This window comes from Protopterus annectens, chromosome 1.part0, assembly GCF_019279795.1.
Source record: "Protopterus annectens isolate FY-2018-M chromosome 1.part0, PAN1.0, whole genome shotgun sequence".
NCBI classification, from domain to species: Eukaryota; Metazoa; Chordata; order Ceratodontiformes; family Protopteridae; genus Protopterus; species Protopterus annectens.
Genome location: NC_056725.1, coordinates 1,897,737,073 through 1,897,760,070, shown reverse-complemented (window position 1 = coordinate 1,897,760,070; position 22,998 = coordinate 1,897,737,073).

Here is a 22,998-nt window from a genome sequence, read left to right as displayed (position 1 = left end):
AGTCAAACATGTTTAAGGGCAGGATCTGCACTTAAGAAAGCCACACTGGGTAGGGTCCGGTGTCAGTAGGTCCCCAATATCTTTATGTCTGTGGTACATGCTGATCCTTTCCATAGCTGTGCAGACCGAGCTTCTCAGGATTCTGGGGTAGTAGTTTTCAGTATCCATTCAGGCAACACCTTTGTTGAGAAGGACCACTGTTGTTGTACACTGCTCTTTGGGTACATATTCTGTGATAAGGCTGACATTGAGCAGTAGTGTGGTTTGGCATTCCATTCATCTTGGAGTCCATGTTGCACTAAGCCCAGGACACCATCTCATACCATTGCTGCTGTGTGTTTTGCTTTGTAGATGTTGGCTGTTACCTCAGCATCTGCAATGTCAGGTGGCCAGCAGTCTGCTGGGATAGATATTCTGCATTCGGGGTTGCACTGCACCTGTCAGGATGTATGTTGGCAATATGTGTGTGTGTTTGTGATATTTGTGTGATTCAGAGCATATCTGTGAATTCCCAACATGGTTCCTACCATCAGTTGTGAAAGCCTTGGGATTATCCTTAGTGTCCTGTACAATTTGTATCTTCATAGGTTCATAGGTTCATACTAGGTTATCCATCCTAGGGCATTTGTTAGCCTAGATAGAGTGTGTGTGGCTTTTGCCACCCCTTGCTATGTGAATATTATGGCCATTTATGATTTGCTTTGCCGTGCCTCTGTCTGGATATGACACAGTGAAGATCCCCAGTGTAACTCTACAATCATCCATCCACTTGGCAAGATTCCTGTTGAAGAGTGTCAGTGAGGGGCTCTGCCTAACATGGAGTGGGATTCTGGTCCAGGGTGTGGGGAGCCTCTGGATTATGTATCTGTCCCACCAGCACATCCTATTTCATTATTTGTTGAGGTTGACATCTCTCACTCTCACAGCTCCGATGGATTTGAGTTTTCTGGGGTGGAGCATGTCCATTACTCCTGTGTTGGGCATGGCCTTCTACAACAGGCATGCAATGCCTCTGTGTAGGCAGTATGTGACTGCATTCAGCTGGGGTGTCTACAGCCAGGCAGCATATGACATATATTTGAGACCCTTTATCCTCTTGGTGAGGTACCTTTGAGGTCTTTCTAACTGCTGCAGGTGTCAGTTAAGGTACATCCCATATGAGGCATTGTACTAGATTATGGGTGTGATTAGAGAACAGTATAGGGGCACAATGACCTCTGTTGACGTAGATGTGAATCCTTTCCTGATACGGTGTCAAATGTAGACAGTCTTCCTAGCCACATTGGCAATGTGGGTGTCACATAACAGGTTACTGTACACTTGTGTCCCTAGGTCCCTGGTTACTCCTTCCATACATAATGGTTTACCACCTATGTGGTAATTTGTGGTACCTTGTTTGGTATTTGGTGGGACATTCATACTGTCCAGTGTCTTCAGGACGGCTGGGTGGGGTTCCTGTGTGTGAGAGTGTGGTCTGTAGCATGCTACAGACTGTACAGCAGTCTTGCCTACAGTTAGTTGCACATGGGTGGACTCCAATGCCTTGTGCATTGTCAGTTCCCTGGACGTATGGGTGTCTGTGCTGAATATGGATACTCACCCTCCTTTTATGTTTTGTTCCAGGTTTTGGGGCCATGACACATGATACATGGTATAACCTGGTAGTGCTGGTGTGCTGTCAGGAGGCCTGCAGCAGGTTTCTGTCACTGCACAGACATCAATGTTCTCCATATTGGGGATGGCCTTGGGAGCATGCATATTGGGGTTTACACATCTGGCATTGGTCAGCATTACCCTTATGTTTCTTTCCACTTAAGTTTTCTAGGGTGGTGGGTCAGTCTTTTCAGCCTTGCCTACAAAAGGCTCTATGAAGGTGGCAAAGGCCTTATCCAATATTCAGACGCCCAGGGGTAACAGGTGCAAGCCATCCCAAGAACAGCTGCGTGGCTTGTCAAGCATGACATCCCAAGCAGACAGACATTGGATCCCTTGGAATGACACCAGTAAGTGTGCCACTTGCTATGACTGATCATTCCGTGTTTGTACTGTGGCATTATTCTTGGTAAGGGTAGGATGCTGCAAACGGTGAGTGTCATACCGGCCTGGACTACATAATCAGAGAGCTCATCTATGTCTCTTTTCATGTAGTCTAGGGAGGTACATCTCAGGTCATTCACACCAGCATGGACTATGACTGCATCATATTTCTACTTGCTTTGGAGTGACCTCCATACTTCTGTTATGTGGCATATTGTGGCAGCCTACAGGCAGCTTACTGTACCCTTTCCCTTGTTCAGTCTGGTGTGCGGGACAGCAGTGTGTCTGACTATGGAGTCACCTATTACAACTGTATCAGGCATGTTGCTTCTCCTTCTGGCCTGTGACTGTTTGGCACACCAGCTTTGTGTACTATGTATTGCATGTGCTATGTTTGGAGGTTGTTTGATTGGGTGTCTGCTTTAGAGGCCTCTGTTGGTGTGCTGTGTTTGTAATTTGTGCCTCCGGGAATGTTTTTCTGTGTTTATGTGTTTGGTTTGCAGTTGTGATAGGTCTATATGGGACTGTGTTTGTGGTGTGTGTGGTTACCTTCTCCTCCTGACTAGTTTTGGGAGTACTGAGTTGAGGGAGCTCAGCCTCCAGTTTGGATAGATGGTTGCTTCTCTCACATATATTTATATTTCTTGGGTGGAGTTGGGGGTTGTCTGTGTACTTGGGGCAGGTGTAACATTGCCTCAGGATTCACAGATTCAACTTGTTGTGGCTGGCCTTAGTGGATTGTATGTGTGGACAGATGTTATTGCCATACTACTGATCAGTGATTACTTCATTGTTTATGTTTGCTCTATCATGTAGTAGCTTCCTCATTCTCTTGCATGGTTTGGTTATGGCTGGTGTCTACCATGCCAGATTCCTGCGTGTATGGCATTGTGTCTTGTTTTAATTTAGGATTGCATAATCCAAGCATTCTTGGCAGTGTTCATGGAATGGCTGTATTACAGGTTCTGAGGTGTGGCCCATATTTTGCGCCTGCACAGGACCTTTAATGGATTCCACATCAGTTTGGAGGAGTGCAAATATTGCTTAACACATGTTTTCCACTGTGGTTTTCTGGCCAGGGAATGTGGTCAGGATTTGTATATCCAGTGTGATTACTCTATGGTCTGGTTTTACCAGTGAGCAATACACTTCTCATCTTGCCATCCAGTACCCATGTTGCTGATTATCACATCCAGTATGCTTACCCCTCTTGTGGGAGTGGTACGTTGTTCCTGGGCCTTTTGGTTTATGGATTCTATGAACTTTTGTCCTACACTGTTGGAGCTAGTATAATGCTCCCAGTCTATGTCTGGGTATTTTCAGTCACCCAATATAATGTGGTTTGGAGGACTTGATATATTCATGTATTCCAGCATAGGCCAGGTGCAGTTCCTGGTGTTGGGACAGTAGTCTGTAGCAGGCTATAAACTGGGGGGCAGTTTTAGCCACTGTTACTTGACCATGGATAGTCCATGCTGCTTTTTGTTGTGGTACCAACATGGGGGTGTGGTTATCCTTGACAATTCTTGCTAGTCACCCTCCTTTTGTAGCTTGTTCCATGTTTTGAGGCTGTACAACACAGTATGAGGTGTAACCTGGTAGTGTTAGGGTGCTGTTGTGAGCCTTGGCTCAGTTTTCTGTTACAGCGCAGATATCAACATTCTCCATACTGGGTCAGTTTAGACTGCATGCATCTTGCTGTTTCGACTTATCCCTTATCTTATTCTTATCCCTTCTGATAGCTATGGAGATAGGTTTGTGTTTTGATCCTTACCTATTCAGGGCACACTGTGGGTAACAACAGCCTTTGCCAGTATCCATACGGCCTGCACTGATAGGTGCACTCCAGTCCTAGCAGGTGGTGCATCATGTCATGCTCAGCATGTCATCCCAGACTGGCAAACATTGGATCCCCTTTGACTAACTGCTATACTTCCGTCAATTATTGCACTTGATCATCTCATTGCCATGTTGTGGCATGATGCTTGGTGAGGGTAGGATGTTAGTCAGGGTCCTCAGGTGTGCATATAGTACATAGTGTTACATTACTTAACACATAGCATTCATGCCTCAGGTGGTGCTGCAGGACTGCCTCTGTCGGATGCGCATATTACACTTCCCTGTACATGTTTGAGAGCAGGTTGTGTCATGTTAGGCATCCCTGTTACTATATGAGTGAGTCAGAGAGGGGTATCATTCCCAGGGTTCCTACTGAGCCAGTGTATGTGCTATACGTTGCCTCTTTGCCAAGGCCAGGGCATACTGGGCACGTCTCCTTCTGCCTACTGGGGCAGGCTCAGGTTGTTCCTTCTCCGAGTCATGCTCTGCCTGTGATGGCCATGACAATGGTGGGGGGCTGTTTGGCCCGGCCCTATGCTGATCCTGCTGCAGCTGTTTTCGCAAGATCATATTATGTAGCATAGCACATACCATGACAATTTGGGTACATGTAGTTGGTGTGTACTGCAAGGCTCCACCAGATGTGTCCAGACACTGGAACCGTGACTTGAGCAGCCCAAACACATGCTCTATTACATTGCGTGTTTGTGCATGTGCCTCATTATGGCGTTCCTGTTCAGGTGTGTGTGCATTTCTGATGGGTGTCATCAGCCATGGCTCCAGTGCATAACCTGCATCCCCCACTAGGTGTCCTTGCGGGATGTCCCCACTGGCAAATGTCTGGTACAGCTGCGTCAAATGCCAGATGTGGGAATCATGGTAGCTCCCAGGACAGCCAGCACACACATTCATTATTATGCCCTGGGCATCACACATGACCTGGCAGTTGATGGAGGGGAAGCCCATGCGGTTGATGTATGCCCTACCCCACTCACCGGCTGGTGCTTTGATGCATATGTGCGTGCAGTCTATTGCACCCACTACCTCAGGGTATTCCGCTATTTGCTGGAAGAGACGATATTGCTGGCCAATACCTCACAGGCATTGGGGAAATATACATGATCACCGACATGTGCTGACATGGCATCCAGGAACTGGTGCAGTACCCTGGAGGCTGATGCCTGTGATATCCCCATCATATCACCAGTTGGTCTCTGGAAGGTACCTGTTGCTAGTATTCTTAGGCCAACACATACCTTGGTTTCCACTGGGATGGGTTCCCCTCTGTTGATTCTGTGTGTGAGGCGTGGCCTGCACAGCTCCACTATTTGCTGCAGGAGGTCTCTGTCCACTCTATAGCACTACTATCTCCAGCTCATGTAACCTGTGGTAGGTGACCCTGGGCCTGTACACTCTTCTCCGTCTCCTCACTGTGGGTTGTCTGGCACCATCTGCATTGTCACCACCCTCAGCAAGTCGCCTATGTCTCATTATGACAGTTATGGCAGCCCCTAACATTTCTGCTCTGAGTTCAGCTTTTTCAGTTTTCACTTCTGATAACTTAACTCCCGTCTTGCAGTGCCTCTTGAGAGAAACATCCTGCACTGCTGTTTGCAGAGTTTTAAGTGCTGGGCTGGGCTACTATTCTGCCTGTGTAATTGCCTGCATCTAATTGTTTTCACCTGCTAGCTCCAGCAGTATTCCCTGCTAGCTTCCTACTAAATCTGTTGCTTCCTTTTTCCTTTCTGTTTCCTCAGGGTGGAGCCATGTGTAAACCAGCAGAAACACGCTCACAGTGGCTTACACACGCGCACACATACTTACACGGTTCAGAATCTGCTTATTCAGATTAAAACGCATGCATGCCCGAGCAAACAGTGTTAAACATCTCCCAACACGCTCCCACATGCTCAGTCTGTTTTACACGCGTGCACACTGCCTTACTCTCGCTTCATGGTGCACACACGTGTGCATGCATGCCCAGCAAGAAACTTCAGTGTAGGCAACAGTGTACACCTTCCATTTCTTGACTTTCTCATGCTTAGTTAGTGGCACACCTCTTTCCATGATATCTGTCTGGCATCTGTCATGTCACTCTGACCTCCAATCAACTGCATTTCTTTCTACCATTCCCCCCTGTGATGTCACCTATCTCCTACTCTGTTCCTCCCCCTTCTGTAACTCTTACACTACTCAGACTGTGCTCATTTGCTATGTGACAGTGGAATTCAGTATCCTTACACTCATTTGCATCAGATTGCCTACTAATGCTTAGTTACATCTCTTAGACTCAGCTTCCCCCCTTAGCAACCACTACACGGTGGCCATGTTGGTTTTGGTCTGCTGGTCCCTGCATTGACATTCCATGTATTGCATAAAACCTACATTTGTAGGTTTAAAACCTTCGTTTTTATGTTTTATACAGCGCAGCCCGTTTGCGCGGGGCTGCGCTGGGTTTAAACATCGGCAATCGCTGAAAAAAAATTATATTTTTAATATATTTGCATCAGGTTACTTTGCCAATGGCCACATATTTGGCCATTGGCATGCTGCCTGACACATATGCACCCTTTATTTGGAGCTGACATGGCTCCATTGCCGTTTTTGCAGAAACGTACTCAGTTGTCAACTGAGTACATTTCTGCAGCTAAAACGGCTCTTACACGGGTTGTTCTGGGCTTCCTGGATCGCTAATCATCCTCATTTGCATGCTATTCGGCTGCAAGTGAGGTGATTAGCTTATCCACGCCCACTCCGTGTAAGAGCCGTTTTAGCTTGTCTCTTACATGGACTTTGGGCTGTTCCTGGATCGCGAAGGCTGCATGGAGTCTTACACTACTCTTAGACTCTGTGCAAGCTTTCATGAATCCGGCCCAAAGGCTCTAGTTGCAAATTATTTACCAACACATGAATTGGTTCAGCAATACTCATATTTATGGGGACATAAAAAAAATAAAGCACTTAGGAGTATGGGTTAAAAAGGATTCTGTTATGGCATCTAAGGATATGTGATAAGCATATTTTGACAACAGGACATAAAGTTATGGTCAATAATTGTGTTGTTACAATAGGGGGCCATCACGATTGTCACACTAAAAATTTGGTTTATTTAGCTAAATGTCAAGATTGCAGGGCATTTTATGTGGGAAAGACATGTAGAAGGTTTAGGGATAGGATTAAAGAACATATTTTGGATATACAGCATAAAAAACCCACTAATGCTCTGGCAAGACATGTTATAGCTAATAGTACACACAAATTCAAATTTTGTGTTATACAGCAAGTGATACCGGACCAACAGGGGAGAATAACTCAGTACCATTTGGATATGAGTGAACTCACATGGCAACTTAGGCTTGATGCATGTACCTATCCAGGGTTGAATGAGTACATTTCCATCAAGCCCTGGCTCAGACTTAAACACATTAATGGTTGAAAGTTTATATACATTGGATAAAATGACATAATATAATATGTTCATTATATTTTTATTTTTCAACTATTTAGGAAGTATGTGCTATATTAGTTTAACTTGGTGGGACTAAATTTATTGTACACATTTGCATAGCACAATTATGTTAATGTTTATTTTTCAACATACATTAAACAATAAAAGTGTAACAAAGGATTAGGGCGAAACACAGCTCTAAAAGGTAATAGAATAAAATGTCACTTATAAATCTCATCAACCTCCAGTCAGCACAGCAAGTCCAAAAAAGAGATTTACTTCCAAGTTAAAAATCCGTTTCTTTTATTACAGCAGGTACCAGAGTTAGCGCTTTCACCTTGCGGTTTCATCAGACTCACTACAAAATACAAAGTCAATGAGTCTTAAATACTAAAAAAGGCGGGAAAAAACAATCAATTAAGCTTGTTAACAGCAAGTTCATTCCTTAGCAACCAACTCAATCAATAAAATCTACTACATACATATTTGCATAAATATTTGCATAGCACAATAAGTTAAAAAACGTACTAAAATCAAACTACATATTTATATAATTCTAACTAATATCATAAAACATTAAATACAAACTTTATTAAGCTTTCAATTTCCTCATCTTTAAAAAAGGTCTGAGAGAGACCTTGATTTAACCAGGGACCGTGTCTGACCTCAGCTTCAAAATCCAAGCATTCTCTCTACTCTCAGTAATGGCCCAGATATCACCACCTCTACTAGTAACATTTATCTTCTCTACAATCCTAAAGCTGAATGTATGTGTACAATCGGTGTCCATAACATGCTTGGCTAATGCATTGGTGCAATTCTTAACCCTAATATTGTACTGATGTTCCCGTACCGATCTCTCAAACATCTATTCGTCTTACCAATGTAAACGACGAGCAAACAAGGCAGACAGCTAAATAAACAAGGTCTCTGGACATGCAATCACCTCTAACCTTAAAAGTGTATGGGATATGTGTGCTTGGATGTATGAACACTGAATCCTCACAAATAAACTCACAAAAGTTGCATTTACCACACTTCTTAGTGCCATACGAAAGTATGGTTTCAGGACTGTTGGTCACCCTGTCACATAGTAGCCTTTTAATGTTTTTCTTGTTCTTATACCTAAACGGGACTATCACCAACTATATCTCTGATGTGTGGGTCCACCATCAATATGTCCCAATGCTTCCTTACCACATCCTTGATACCACCCACATCTTTGGTATAAAACAAAGAAAAAGCAGTGGAACCTTTAGTAGTGTCGTTGGTATGCACTCGTGTATCCATACCATGACCCAATTCAGAAAAATAAGGGCAGCTGCTCCAGACCTCAACTCTAGTATATTATCATGTCCTTTAGTAATATCGTCCATCTTGTAACCCCGAGATGCCAACCTCCTATCCAGATCTAGTAAATCCTGACGAAACCCTTGCTCTGTAGGGTTATACCTAGAAGTCCTCATACTTTGTCCCCTGACAATATTGTGGAAGATATGGCCAGGATGCATACTATGTCTGTGTAAAATTGAATTCTTATGACAGGACTTCCTATACACCCCAGTGTTTATAATACCATTAGGAAGGCTCTACAAATACATCCAAAAAGGGAGCCTAGTATAGGAAAACTCATAACTAAATTTAAGATACTCAGTAGAAACATTTAGATCCATGATATAAGATTCCAATTGTTCAACTGACCCCTTCCATAACAGGAAGAGGTCATCCACAAAGCGCCTATAGAAGGAAACATAGGCTAAAAAACTGGGATGTGAGGTCATGAATTCTACCTCCCATTCAGCCATGAACAGGTTACCCTAGCTATTGGCACACGAAGTGCCCATAGCTACGCCATCCAACTGTAGAAAGAACTCCTGCTCAAAGCCAAACACATTGGTATGTAAAACAACATCCAGAAAAGTTAACAAAATACCAATCTTATCAACACTGTATTCTGAGTGGCTACTAAGATGTCGCCTAATGTAATCCAAACCTATTCGGTTGGGAATAACAGTAAATAAGGAATTCACATCCAAGGTAACAAATAAATAGTCCCGATAATCTGAATCATTCCTCAGATGTTCATATAAATCCACTAGAAACTGCTTGGTATCCCTCAAAATGAAAGGGTGGGCATCAACAACAGGTCTCAGAAACTTCTCTAAATACAGGGAAAAAGGCTCGGTCAACCACCCACTTCCTGACACAATGGGTCGGAGTGGTGGATTGACCAGACTTTTGTGAATCTTGGGCAGCCCTTAATAAAAGGGACCAGGGATGTGACACCTCCAAAAAAGAGTATAAGGAGTCATCTATCAGACCCTTATTCAACAAATCCTCCAAGACACAATGAATCTTCATGCTGTAGTTAGCTAGAGAATCATAGGAAACACGTTCATAGAACTTATGGTCATCCAACATAATCCTAACAGCATCTAAATACTTACATGTGTCCATCACCACAATTCCTCCTCCCTTGTCAGCTGGCCTCAATGTAATAGAGTAGTCATTCATTAATGTTCTAAGTGCTGCCCTTTCAGCATATGTTAAATTGTCCTTCCTCCTTTGTTTCACATTACACATCCTGTAAAAATCATCCTCGACCATTTTGCTGAATGCTCCCAACAATGGATGCATAGGGGGGATAAAGATGCTCGGTTTCTTAAAACCACTATGAGTATATCCACAATCATTATTACTATTGAACATCAACTTCAATGATAAATTCCTAACAAATAATTTGAAGTCACGTAAGGACTCTTCGATAGTACTATAAGTGGTGGGGATGAATGATAACCCTTTAGCTAAAACAGATTCCTCAGCACCGGAGGGAACCCTAGAAGAAATGTTAAACACTAGAGAGTCCCCGGTCCCTGGGTTAAATGCGAAGGTCTCTCTCAGACCTTTTTTAAAGATGAGGAAATTGAAAGCTTAATAAAGTTTGTATTTAATGTTTTATGATATTAGTTAGAATTATATAAATATGTAGTTTGATTTTAGTACGTTTTTTAACTTATTGTGCTATGCAAATATTTATGCAAATATGTATGTAGTAGATTTTATTGATTGAGTTGGTTGCTAAGGAATGAACTTGCTGTTAACAAGCTTAATTGATTGTTTTTTCCCGCCTTTTTTAGTATTTAAGACTCATTGACTTTGTATTTTGTAGTGAGTCTGATGAAACCGCAAGGTGAAAGCGCTAACTCTGGTACCTGCTGTAATAAAAGAAACGGATTTTTAACTTGGAAGTAAATCTCTTTTTTGGACTTGCTCTGCTGACTGGAGGTTGATGAGATTTATAAGTGACATTTTATTCTATTACCTTTTAGAGCTGTGTTTCGCCCTAATCCTTTGTTACACTTTTATTATATTTATTGCTGCTTGGACTGGGCGTTTACCTTGTTCCATATCTTCTTCATTTATTTTAATACATTAAACAATAGTTTACTGCTAATTTTTAATCATTAAATATATTTACTAATATTACATATTAGTATTATATATAATATTACACTTATTAAAATCGTATATTTACAAATACACATTTACTAATATTACATATTAGTATTATATATAATATTACACTTATTAAAATCGTATATTTACAAATACACATTTTTTTACATCTTACTTTATACTTTTTATATTATACAAAACAGTTTTTAATTTTAATTTTAACATTGTATGTATTTAGAGTAACATTAGGGACATTGATGGGTTACTCTAGGTTATGTATAGAATCAAGTGTGTTTTATGCATTGCTAATTGAGTGTAATTAATCAATTAATTTTGATATATAATGTTGGTTACTAGTTCACCAATCTGATGAAGTCAATGCTTTGAGACGAAACCTGGGTCATCGGTGAATTGGTGCTGCTGTTTTTGTGGTGTTTTTGCTGTATCTTGTGCGTTTGGACATTAAACCTGCATTTTTCCATCTTGGGCAGTTTGGGTATCGTTCATTCAGCAGTGTCAAGTTTGGTGTTATTCTGCTTTGGTTCACATATGCACCCTTTATTTGGAGCTGACATGGCTCCATTGCCGTTTTTGCAGAAACGTACTCAGTTGTCAACTGAGTACATTTCTGCAGCTAAAACGGCTCTTACACGGGCTGTTCTGGGCTTCCTGGATCGCTAATCATCCTTATTTACATGCTATTCGGCTGCAAGTGAGGTGATTAGCTTATCCACGCCCACTCCGTGTAAGAGCCATTTTAGCTTGTCTCTTACATGGACTTTGGGCTGTTCCTGGATCGCGAAGGCTGCATGGAGTCTTACACTACTCTTAGACTCCGTGCAAGCCTTCATGAATCCGGCCCAAAGGCTCTAGTTGCAAATTATTTACCAACACATGAATTGGTTCAGCAATACTCATATTTATGGGGACATAAAAAAATAAAGCACTTAGGAGTATGGGTTAAAAAGGATTCTGTTATTGCATCTAAGGATATGTGGGAAAGGACCAAACAAAAGAAAATACAAAAACTGAGAAACTGGAAGCTCTTGTATATGGATATAGACAGCAAGGTGCAAGAAGTAAAAATGTTTTTAGTCTGTTTAACTTTATGCTCAGATCAGACATATTTTTATCAACTGGAGGAGAAGTTGCATATAATAATTATTAAAGAGTTGAAGGATTTCATCTGGGATGGGAAGAGGTTAAGAGTCAAGTGGTGTAAGTTGATCCTTCCAAAAGAACAATGTGGTTTAGGTTTACTTGATTTGAAGAAATATTTTTGAGCTACACTTACCACAAACAGAAAACTACAATTCATAATGGAGAGAGATAGTGATGAAGCAGAGAGGAAATTCAAGAAATAAGTAGAGAGTGGAACTTTGAATGCTGATTCTTTTTAGGGAAATAGCAACAGTCATACAAAATATTATATTAATAAAGTAGAATAAAGTATTCTAGGAACTACACCAACATAAGAATGGAGAAAGGAGATTATGATGGTATGGATGGCAGCAATTAGGGGTATAGAGAATGGACAAGAGGACACTGGAATTTAATTTAGGGACCTGGCAAAGGAACTAAGGTAATGGGAACATATAATTAGAGAGAGGGAGAGAGAAAGGTAATAAAATGGGAAGGGCCAAGAAGACATTTGGATTGCAGACTAGAGAATGCCTTCCATATCAGAGATTGGTATCAGAGTGTAGGCAAAGAGAACAGGATGGGGACATTCCAAGTGAAAGACCTGCACTGATAGAGCTCTTAGTTGAATCTAGAACAGAAACTGATGTTAAAAAAGAGATAATTGGTAGGGCATATAAAATATTGCACAATAACTATGGGAACCAATTAGAAGCAGTTAGAAAAGATTGGGAAGAGAGATTAGGGTCATAGGTGTGTACTAGGCTAATGGCCCTGGAGCCTTTACAAGCCTAGCCCATGGACGTACCCTGGCATCATGCCGCCAGACATTAGTTCCAGTGCCTTTATCAAGTAGAGCCACTGGAGTGATCGCTGGGGTGAACTTTCTATTTCCCATCCACATATCAAGATTTCTCTTGAAGATGCCCAGTGAGGTGCTCTGCTTGACATGTCTGGGAAGTCTATTCCAGAATATGGGTAGTCTCTGGATTATGAACCTGTCCCTCCAGCATGTTCTGTTGATTGTGGTAATGAGGTTGAGGTCTCTGGAGCATATGGTGTGGAGGGATTGGAATTTCTTTAGATGTAGCATTTCTAACAGAGCTGAGTCAGACATGGCTTTGTAAGTCAAGCAGAGATCGCCTCTTAGTAGACAATATGAAACAGAGAATAGCTGGAGTTTTTTGAGTCTGTCCATGTAGGACAAGTGTTTAAGGCCTAGGATCCTCTTTGTGAGGTACTTTTGTCACCCTTAACAACTGTTGCACGTGTTTAGTGAGGTACATGCCAAATGAGGCATTATACTCGAAGATTGGCCTAATGAGGGAAGAGTAGAGAGAAGTGATGACCTCTTTCTTCCTGGATGAAAAATCATTGATAATGAGATGTATCACATAGAAGGAGTATCTGACCACAGTGGCAACGTGGTGGTTGAAGGAGAGGCTGCTGTCAACCTGTGTCCCCAGATCTCTTATAATGCCTTCAGTGCTCAGTGGGCTGCCATCGATGTGGTAATTAGTGGGAACTGAGTTTTTCCCAAAGGGGACGATGACACATTTTTTGGCATTAAGCTTAAAGCCATGGTTTCAACACCAGTCATTGCTCTTAGTGAGTCTTTTCTGTAGGATGTCTACATCATTTGGGGAGTTAATAATGGCTCCCAGCTTGCAGCCATCTGTGAACTTGGTCAGCCAGAGTCCCTCTGTGTTGGCCTGGACTTCTAAGAAGTAGATGCCAAATAGGGGAGGACCCAGGCCGATCCCTGTGGGACTCCACTCATGACTGGTTGGCAGTCTGACTTGGAGTCCGCTACTTTCTCACTGTGGGTTCTATCTGTGAGCCAGTTTGCAACCCACCAAGTGATATAGGGGTTGATGCCTAGTTTGGTGAGTTTATCAATAATTCCTGAGTGGGGAATGGTATCAAAGACCTTGGCCAGATCGGGGTAGGCTGTATGAACTGCCTTGCTCTCATCCACAGCTCTGGTGACTGACTCAAAGAAGTCAACCAGGTTGAGCAGGCATGATCTACCTTTCACAAAGCCAAATCGTGTGGGATCTATTTTTGGAGATTCCCTATATCCTTGTTAATTAAGTCCATGATGATGCGCTCCATAGCCTTACATATCAGACTTGTCAGGCTATTGGGGCGATAATTCCTAGGGTCTATAGTCACTCCCCCTTTATGGAGAGGGATGACTGTAGCAGTGCACTATTCAGTAGGGACAAAGCCTTAGGTGAGGCTGTGATTGAACAGGGCACACAGATGTGGTGCCAGTTCATTTTGTAGTTCATGTAGAACACATCGGGATATTGTCGGGTCCATTGGAAGCTGTATTCTTGGCCTTGGACAATGCAGCTTTAACCTGTGCTGCAGTAATTCTGGGCTCCTGGAATTCCTCTGGTATTGTGATTGGTCCTTTGGGGGGAGAGAGGGGTAAAATTGGCACTGAATCTGTCGGCCAGTATGTTGGCAATATCTGTTGGCTCAGATTAGGAGGTACCATTGTGCAGTTACGCAGAGCAAACCTGGGTGCTGCCATGGAGATTCTTGATATAACTATAGAAGGCTTTGTGGTTGTTTTTAGTGTCTGCCACAATTCTGTATTCATAGCTGGCTTTAGAGGCTTTGATGAGGGATCTCAACTTTTTGTTAAGGCTAATAAGGAAGTTTTTCCAGTCTTGGGACTTCACCTTTTTCTGCAACAGTTTCTTCCTTCTGTTGTAGAGTTTATTAATGGCAGGGGACCACCAGATCGGTTTCCTTTTTTTGGAGGAAAGCATCTTGGTTCTGTTGGGTATGGCTAGTTCCATGCATTTATGTACATGTACGTACAGTGCATTGGTGTATGATTTGGCTGTCATGCATCTATTTTCCATTGACATGGGTGCCGTGAAGTTAGCCACCTCTGTATTTTGGAACCCAAAGTCAGCTTTGGAGAAGTTTTTCATGTTTGTTACCTTTTCAGGGGGTGTGGGTGAGATGTGGATTTCCATGGTGATTAGTTTGTGGTCGGATCTAACCAGGGAGGAATTGACTATTGGTGTAGAGATTAAATATGTAATTCATAAAGAAACAATGGAAGGCCATATGCAAGGCTCCCAAATATGCAACAAAGTCTAGAAGATTTAGGATTTTTTCCTTGGAAGTGTTTGCTTAGGTATTTTTTTACTCCAAGCAGACACCAAAGAATTTTTCCTCAGGTAGATGGCATATGTTGAAGGTGTGATGAGGAAGAAAGAGGTAACTAGGAACATATGTTTTGGGAGTATAATTAATTGGCAGACTTTATCAATTTCCTACAGAGTAGAGCAAGTAAATGGATGTAATTAAGGAAATTATTTTTGAGCTGGGATACAGGATCTGCATTGTGTAGATATCGTAAGTTCTTGTTATGTTTAATTCTGGTGGCTGCCAAAAGAGCAGTGACTAGAATATGGGAATCAAAGTCTCAACCAACCATACCTGAAGTAGTGAATATTGTAACAGATGTAAAAGAACTGGAAATGAGAGCTTTAGAAAAGGGTAGGAACAAATTACAAAGAAAAAAATGGAAATTGTGAGAACAATACATGTAGAAAAATGTTTTGAAGTAGGAATGAGGTTTAAGGGAAGGCAGGGACTGACCAATTTATGTAATGTTGGATTGATTATATCATACAAAAGAATGCATGTGATGTATAATATTTGTAACTGTGAACAAAGTAATATGGTTTGTTTTGTTTTATATAACTGTAGGTTTGCCTATGTCACAAGTGATAATTCAATAAAAGTGTTTAAAAAAAGAAAAGTTTAAAGGGACTGGCAAGCTATAGAAAATCAAGGCAACGGCATTTTGTATAATGATAGGATAGAAATGAATGATTATTAAAAGTACCAGGTAGAAGGTTGCAATATAATTGATCAGACAGAAGTAAAGACTCAAAGAGAAATGATTACATCAATTTAAAAAGTACAATGAAAGGAATCCCACTTAGAGAAATGGATCCTGTTTGTCTTTTCATAGCCCCTGCTATAGAAGACAAGTTACCCAGGTGAGCTGTAGTAGAAGAGAAAGGCAAGTGGTTATATTCATGTCCAGTATGACTACCATACAGAAGGTCAGCTCAGACACAACAATGGCTAAGCAGTAAGTAACTCACAAGAACTGTTTATGTCACTGGTGGTAGTCAGTGATAAAAACAAGTAACCATGTAATACAGGAATTTTTGAAGTTTAGATCTAAAATCTGGAGGACTTCTACCCCTCTTTCAGGTTTGATAGTAGATCTCAAGTGTTTGGTTCCACTGCTTAAAAGGTCCTATCATTAATGGTCGATTCATTAATGGTCTTTTAAAGTTCATTTTCACATAAACACTACCTGAGACAATATAAATATTCTTGTTTGAGGTGGTTACCAATTATGAAAAATAAATGTAAAGAGTATGGTGTAATGTAATAGATTAGACCTGTCTCTGCCTGACAGTCAAAGAGATCTCTTTACCATGATGCTAGGGATGGTCTCACTTCTGTGCCAGGAAGACAGAATGGCAAATATATGCAAATGTGGTAGTAGTTGATGTCAATGCTGCTGGGAGAATATTGCTAGCAAGGGAAACCATATTCAAAATGTGGGTAAAATAATTATTTTCTCATTGGTTATTCTGGCTTACAGCCAACAGGTTTCCACCAAAGTCTCAAAAGACAAAACTTGTTGGATCTATAAAGTTCCACAAGCCTATGTTAGGCACATGGTCTGATTAGATGCCCATATACTTAAAGAATGCGACTATTTCTCTCTGAACCTTGGAATACTCACATTCATAGCATCCTTACTAAACTTTGAAAGAGTGCTAGACTTTGTTTTGACATATTAAACTATCAGGTACTTTGGCCAAGTCAGGAAAATTGCAGCAATGCCTGTACCAAATCTCATTTTGATAGTAGTTGTATAGGTAGAACCAAAGTAGATGGCAAGGTCATCAACATAAAGAAAATGATAAAGGTTGGACCAGGAGTATACTTGTTTATAAATAAGGAAGCTAGCTATGACATTGTTGCAGAACATGGTGAGATACCAAAATACAGTGACGTCTGAGAAAAAGATGACTTCATCCTTATTTTGAAATGTCTGTCAGATAAAAAAATCCTTGAACCTTTCAGTAGGCCCATTAGGAATTCCTGCCTTTTTAAAACTGATGATTAATAAGGAGAGTTCTTCTGGGTCAAAGGCCTTAGTGACATAGAGATTTTCATATTATAACGTCCTTAATGTGATGGGCACACTTTGTAAAAATTATATGCATATTGAGTTGATACTTGATTTTTTTATGAACCTTTTCTCCTTCTTCCAGTCTCCCCCCAATATTCATATCTTCATGAATACACAAATAATGTAACATAACTCAAACAATGTTTACTATGGTCATGATGTTAACTTTATTTGGTTTCAATAGATTATATTCTGTGGTCATAAACTGAGTTCAGCAAAATTTCATTTTATCAAAGATCTTGAATTCCACAGCTATGCAGATGAGAATAAATGCATTACAAATAAATGCCAGAGATGTTGTTATTGTCCATGCTTTGCTTAATCATCAAAGTAAAAGTACCTTCCAACTGGTCAATCAGTCAATCAATCAATCAATAAAAAATTACACAGTAAGATGAAGAATTTTCAGCCACAGTGTAGCAGATTATATGATCGTTTTTAATGGGACACATTTCTGGTAACAATGGTCTTGTTATAACTGTCTCATCAGCAAATAATGCAAACAAGTCAAAATTGTTTTGCAGACAATACCAGCAGCTTAACTGCTTTCCTTTCCATCCCTGAAATTTGATATTGGTAGTATAAAACTACAATGGAAGGAAGCTATGGCAGTAACATATCAAAACAATGCCAGCAGTAGCAAAATGTATTACTTTTGTATTGGACATGTGTGCAGTGACAACTCAAAAGCAGAAACTCTTAAAAAATGATCATGCTTTTCTCAGGTTAATATTTCCATAGAAGAAATATAACTGATAAAGAAAACAGTTAAAAGGAAGCCATCCAAGGAGGTACAGAAGAATGGGACATCTTTAATTTTGCCAGCATCCCAAGGCAGCTATAAGAAGCTACACCAAACTTAATATAAAAAGGTAACTATAGCCAAATAACAAAAAGTCTACACATAAAAACAATTTATCATTTTATTTAGTACCACCTATAAGCAATATCCTTATGTGACTTATCAATTATTCGTATTTGTTTTATTTGCATCCTTTTTATTAAATGATTGTAAGAATAAGGAGCCTGTAGCTCTTCTGCTCCTTAATGAAAGAAACATTCCACCATGCATTATACCACCACAGCTTTCACCAGTAGCGTAGTAAATATTCTTTTTTAACAAAACTTGCAACATTTCTAAAAAAGAAGGATTTATTTCAGGCACTGTGCAAAATTAAGAGAGTTCCATTTATATTGATATTAGTAATTCATCCTTAAAAGTAAGTGATAGGAGAGGTGCTCTGCTCTTTCTCAAGTACACTAAGCTAAAATATGTAATAGTGTTGTGAAGTCAGATTCTAGGTGCTGATGTCATCAGGTACGTTTTTTAGACATGATGTAATTGAAGCAGTTTTTACAGAATAGAAGAAATTCATTTACACTGTAAAGATTAGAAAATTAATTGTGATTAAAACATGTCCTTAAGTGGGAATTTTTCATTTGATGTAGATAGTGAATAGTTTGCTTAGTGTAGTGTTACATTATCATTAAGAAATCAATGTGACATAATGCATGCTAAGTTATAAATATATAATCATGCATACTTTCGTTTTAAAAATAGTAATGCCAGGTGTGCTGTTATACAGGTTTAAGGATAATCAGCTGGCTACACTGATTTCATGTCATATTGTATATAGAAGTTCCAAAGATGCTAAGTGCAACAGAGACCTTGTGGAAGTGAAACCATATATTCTGTCTCTGTGTGTTATTCATTGCACCTCCTAACACTTGAAACTTTATTATCAGACTGTGTTTCACTGAAAATAGAGCTAAGAAGCAACCATTTTTTTCTTTTCTAAGTAACTGTGACCTTGGATCTGATTCTAATAGTGTGTAAGGGTACAACATATGCATTACTTCATGTTAGCATTGCAGAGGTATTGGCTCCCCAAAACAGTTTTCTTACATATTCATTTATTTGTTTATTTGTTATTATTTAACTTTGTGTCACCTGACTCTTGATTAAATGTATTCATTATAATATATGAAGAATCGCTATTGAATTATCCCTAACCCATAAAAGGTGACATACTGCAATGACGACAAGCAGAAAATATTTGTGTTTCTGTATACAGATCCTTAGGATGTCAACAGCTCCTTATTTTGTCTACTATAGACTCTCCATAAGGCTATTACCTGCAGGCAGTGTTAAAATACCAAATGGCACCTTTTCTCAACACCTGAGACATATGACCTGTTGTCACTAATCCTATACCTACCCTTTTCATCACATACACAGTGTGTTTTTTGCACAGACCTCAACTTTCTCTGTGTTGAAAATAAGTTGTATTCTCACAATAGTGAAGTGAAGAAAGAACACTTCACTCTGCTAAGTAAAGGTATGAAATATGTACCAGTCAAAAAGTTTAGGGTAGAAGACTGTATTATAGATGTTAAAAAATATCTAAGAAAATTAAACTTAGCAGTACTATTTGATAAAGAGAAAAACAGTATGATGAACAAGGGAATGTTCAAAAAGAAAAGCACCTATACTCCACCACTCAATAAAGTGTTAGCGGTATATGAAAAAATGGTTATAGACGAAATATACAAATACAGTAATAAAATCAATCAAACCAAAATTAGATACAATTTGACCACCCTAGAGTCCACAGTTCTAAAAGAACTTCAAGAAAATACAAAAGTAAGAGTAATGAAACCAGACAAAGGGGGAGGTATAGTACTATATGGGTAAGAGGAATACAAAAATAAAATTAATGAAATATTATTGAAGTCTGGAAAGTATGAAATTTCTTCTAAAAATGAAGTGAACATTGGATACAACAAAATTAATGTATACTTAGAAGATCTTTTGATAGAAGAAAGAATAAGTGGAGAGATGTACGACTACCTAAAGGTGGATTCCCCTGTCATTAGCACTATGGTGGGTATCCCTAAAATCCATAAAAACGTAATAGATCCCCCTTTCAGACCTATAATTTCTGGTAATAAGGCCAAAACGTATAATTTAGGAAAAGTGGTGGACGGGTGGCTCAAACTCCTATACAAGTCGTACAAGCATGTTATTAAAGACTCCTGGGACTTTTTAGGAAGGCTGAGGCAAGATGTGATAACTCCTGGTGCCCTCCTAGTGACTGTAGATGTGGTAGACCTATTCTCAAGTATTCCCCAAGAGGAAGGGTTGCTTAGGTTGGAAAGGTCTATGGAAAAATCTGGCATTTTCTCAAGGGATAAAATTCAACTTACGGTAGAATTCATGGAACTAGTACTGAAATACAATTATATAATGTTCAAAGGAGAATATTATATTCAAGTAAAAGGAGTAGCAATGGGGGCAGCTTGTGCCCCCATTTTCTCCAACATTTACTTAAGTGACTGGGAAGAGGAACATATTTTTAGTAATAGTAGTTATCAGTTCGTTTCATGTTACTACCGTTTTTTGGATGACATTTTTTTAATTTGGAAAGGGAATAGAAATGAACTAGAACTATTTATGACAAGTTTAAATATGATGAGTAATGAATTAAAATTCACATACAATGTGGAATCAAATGAAATAGCTTACTTAGACACTCTCATTTCTGTGGATAATGGAATTATAAAAAGTAAAATACACAGGAAAGAGACGTTTAGTAATGGCTACTTAGAATATAATAGTTCTCATCCCACAAAACAGAAAAGGAGTATAATTAAGGGACAGTGCATTAGGGCCACAAGGATGACCTCCGAGTATGAAGACTTTGTCAGGGAATTGAAAATTATAGGGGACATGTTTACACAAAGAGGATACCCCAAATGGCTAGTGAATGATGTGACTAGTTATGTATTAAAAGAATGGGGTAACAAATTTGTACCCCTATTAGGAAAAGGACCCCTGACAAACATGCAAAAGTCAGGAGCAGAAAATAGGGAGATAGACATAGATTATACTAGAGCTTGTATCCTGCAGCATACCCCCTGGACTACAGATATAAAAAGAATTATGAAAGAGAATTGGAATATTCTAAAGATGGATAAAAGCACTATTGAAGTAGTGGGAGACGTTCCCCGGTTTGTATCTAGAAATGGAAACAATTTAAAGTGGGAACTAGAAAGGAAAATAAAAACAGGTAACAATGGAAGAGAAAAGAGGGGTACTACAAAATGTGGCACATGTAATCAGTGTAAGTACATATGTTTAGACTGTACTATAAAATTAGAAAATGTTATGAAGACAGAAATACGGTTTAGGAAAGGAAATTGTAGAACTACCCATTTAGTGTACTTAGCTATGTGCGCCAATTGTCATTGTTACTATGTTGGAAAAACAGATAGGACTTTAAGGCAAAGGATATATGATCATTATTATTGTATTAAAAAGAAAGATGCCAAAAATGCCCTGTGGAGACATTTGCAAGAAAGCACTAGTTGTAAAATGTTTTATTTTGCCATATTAGATATAGCCACAGTGAACCCCAGAGGAGGAAACATTAGGAAAAAACTGGGAGAGTTAGAGACTAGATGGCAAATAAAACTAAATGCATCTTCTCCACCAGGACTAAATGATCATATATCAGTGAAGCCTATCTTGGTTCATGATGGGTAGATCGGTAGGTAGTATATTACATAGCATATTATATTAAGATATTAAAACAAAGGGGTATGTTAAATGATTTAAAAGCTGCCTGTCATTTCATTTGGATTTTATATTTGTTATTAAGCCCCACACATTGCAGAAGGGCAAGGGTTCCTCACACAGTTTTATGATTTTACTAGATATGATTGTTATTATCAATATGCATTTGTTTAATATTTATTTATAAATATCAAAAAATATATCTATACACATGTATGGTTTACACACATAAATATACAAAAACATAGGATGTACAATATTATAGACATGTGGAAATGCAATGAATAGTTTATATAACATGTGTTTTTTATTTAGAGTATGTGTTTTAAACAAGTTTTAACAGTATCAAAGGTTTTTATTGCACTGGCACTTTAAAATGTTGTGTAATTGATTAATTAAATTTGTTAATTATTTGATCAAACACTCTATATATATTGTTAGCCAAAAGGCAGTCATTTGTTCTGAGGAAATCTAGTTACTGTTAGATGAAAGCGCTTAACAAACTTTAATAAAGTCTATTTATATGCAAACTTCAGATTGATTCCAGATACTTGGATTCCATCGCCAGGGAAACTGATATTGTTCGTCAGCTTATATTAAGTTATAAATATATAATCATGCATACTTTAGTTTTAAAAATAGTAATGCCAGGTGTGCTGTTATACAGGTTTAAGGATAATAAGCTGGCTACACTGATTTCATGTCATATTGTATATAGAAGTTTCAAAGATGCTAAGTGCAACAGAGACCTTGTGGAAGTGAAACCATATATTCTGTCTCTGTGTGTTATTCATTGCACCTCCTAACACTTGAAACTTTATTATCAGACTGTGTTTCACTGAAAATAGAGCTAAGAAGCAACCATTTTTTTTTCTTTTCTAAGTAACTGTGACCTTGGATTTGATTCTAATAGTGTGTAAGGGTACAACATATGCATAACTTCATGTTAGCATTGCAGAGGTATTGGCTCCCCAAAACAGTTTTCTTACATATTTATTTATTTGTTTATTTATTATTATTTAACTTTGTGTCACCTGACTCTTGATTAAATGTATTCATTATAATATATGAAGAATCTCTATTGAATTATCCCTAACCCATAAAAGGTGACATACTGCAATGACGACAAGCAGAAAATATTTGTGTTTCTGTATACAGATCCTTAGGATGTCAACAGCTCCTTATTTTGTCTACTATAGACTCTCCATAAGGCTATTGCCTGCAGGCAGTGTTAAAATACCAAATGACACC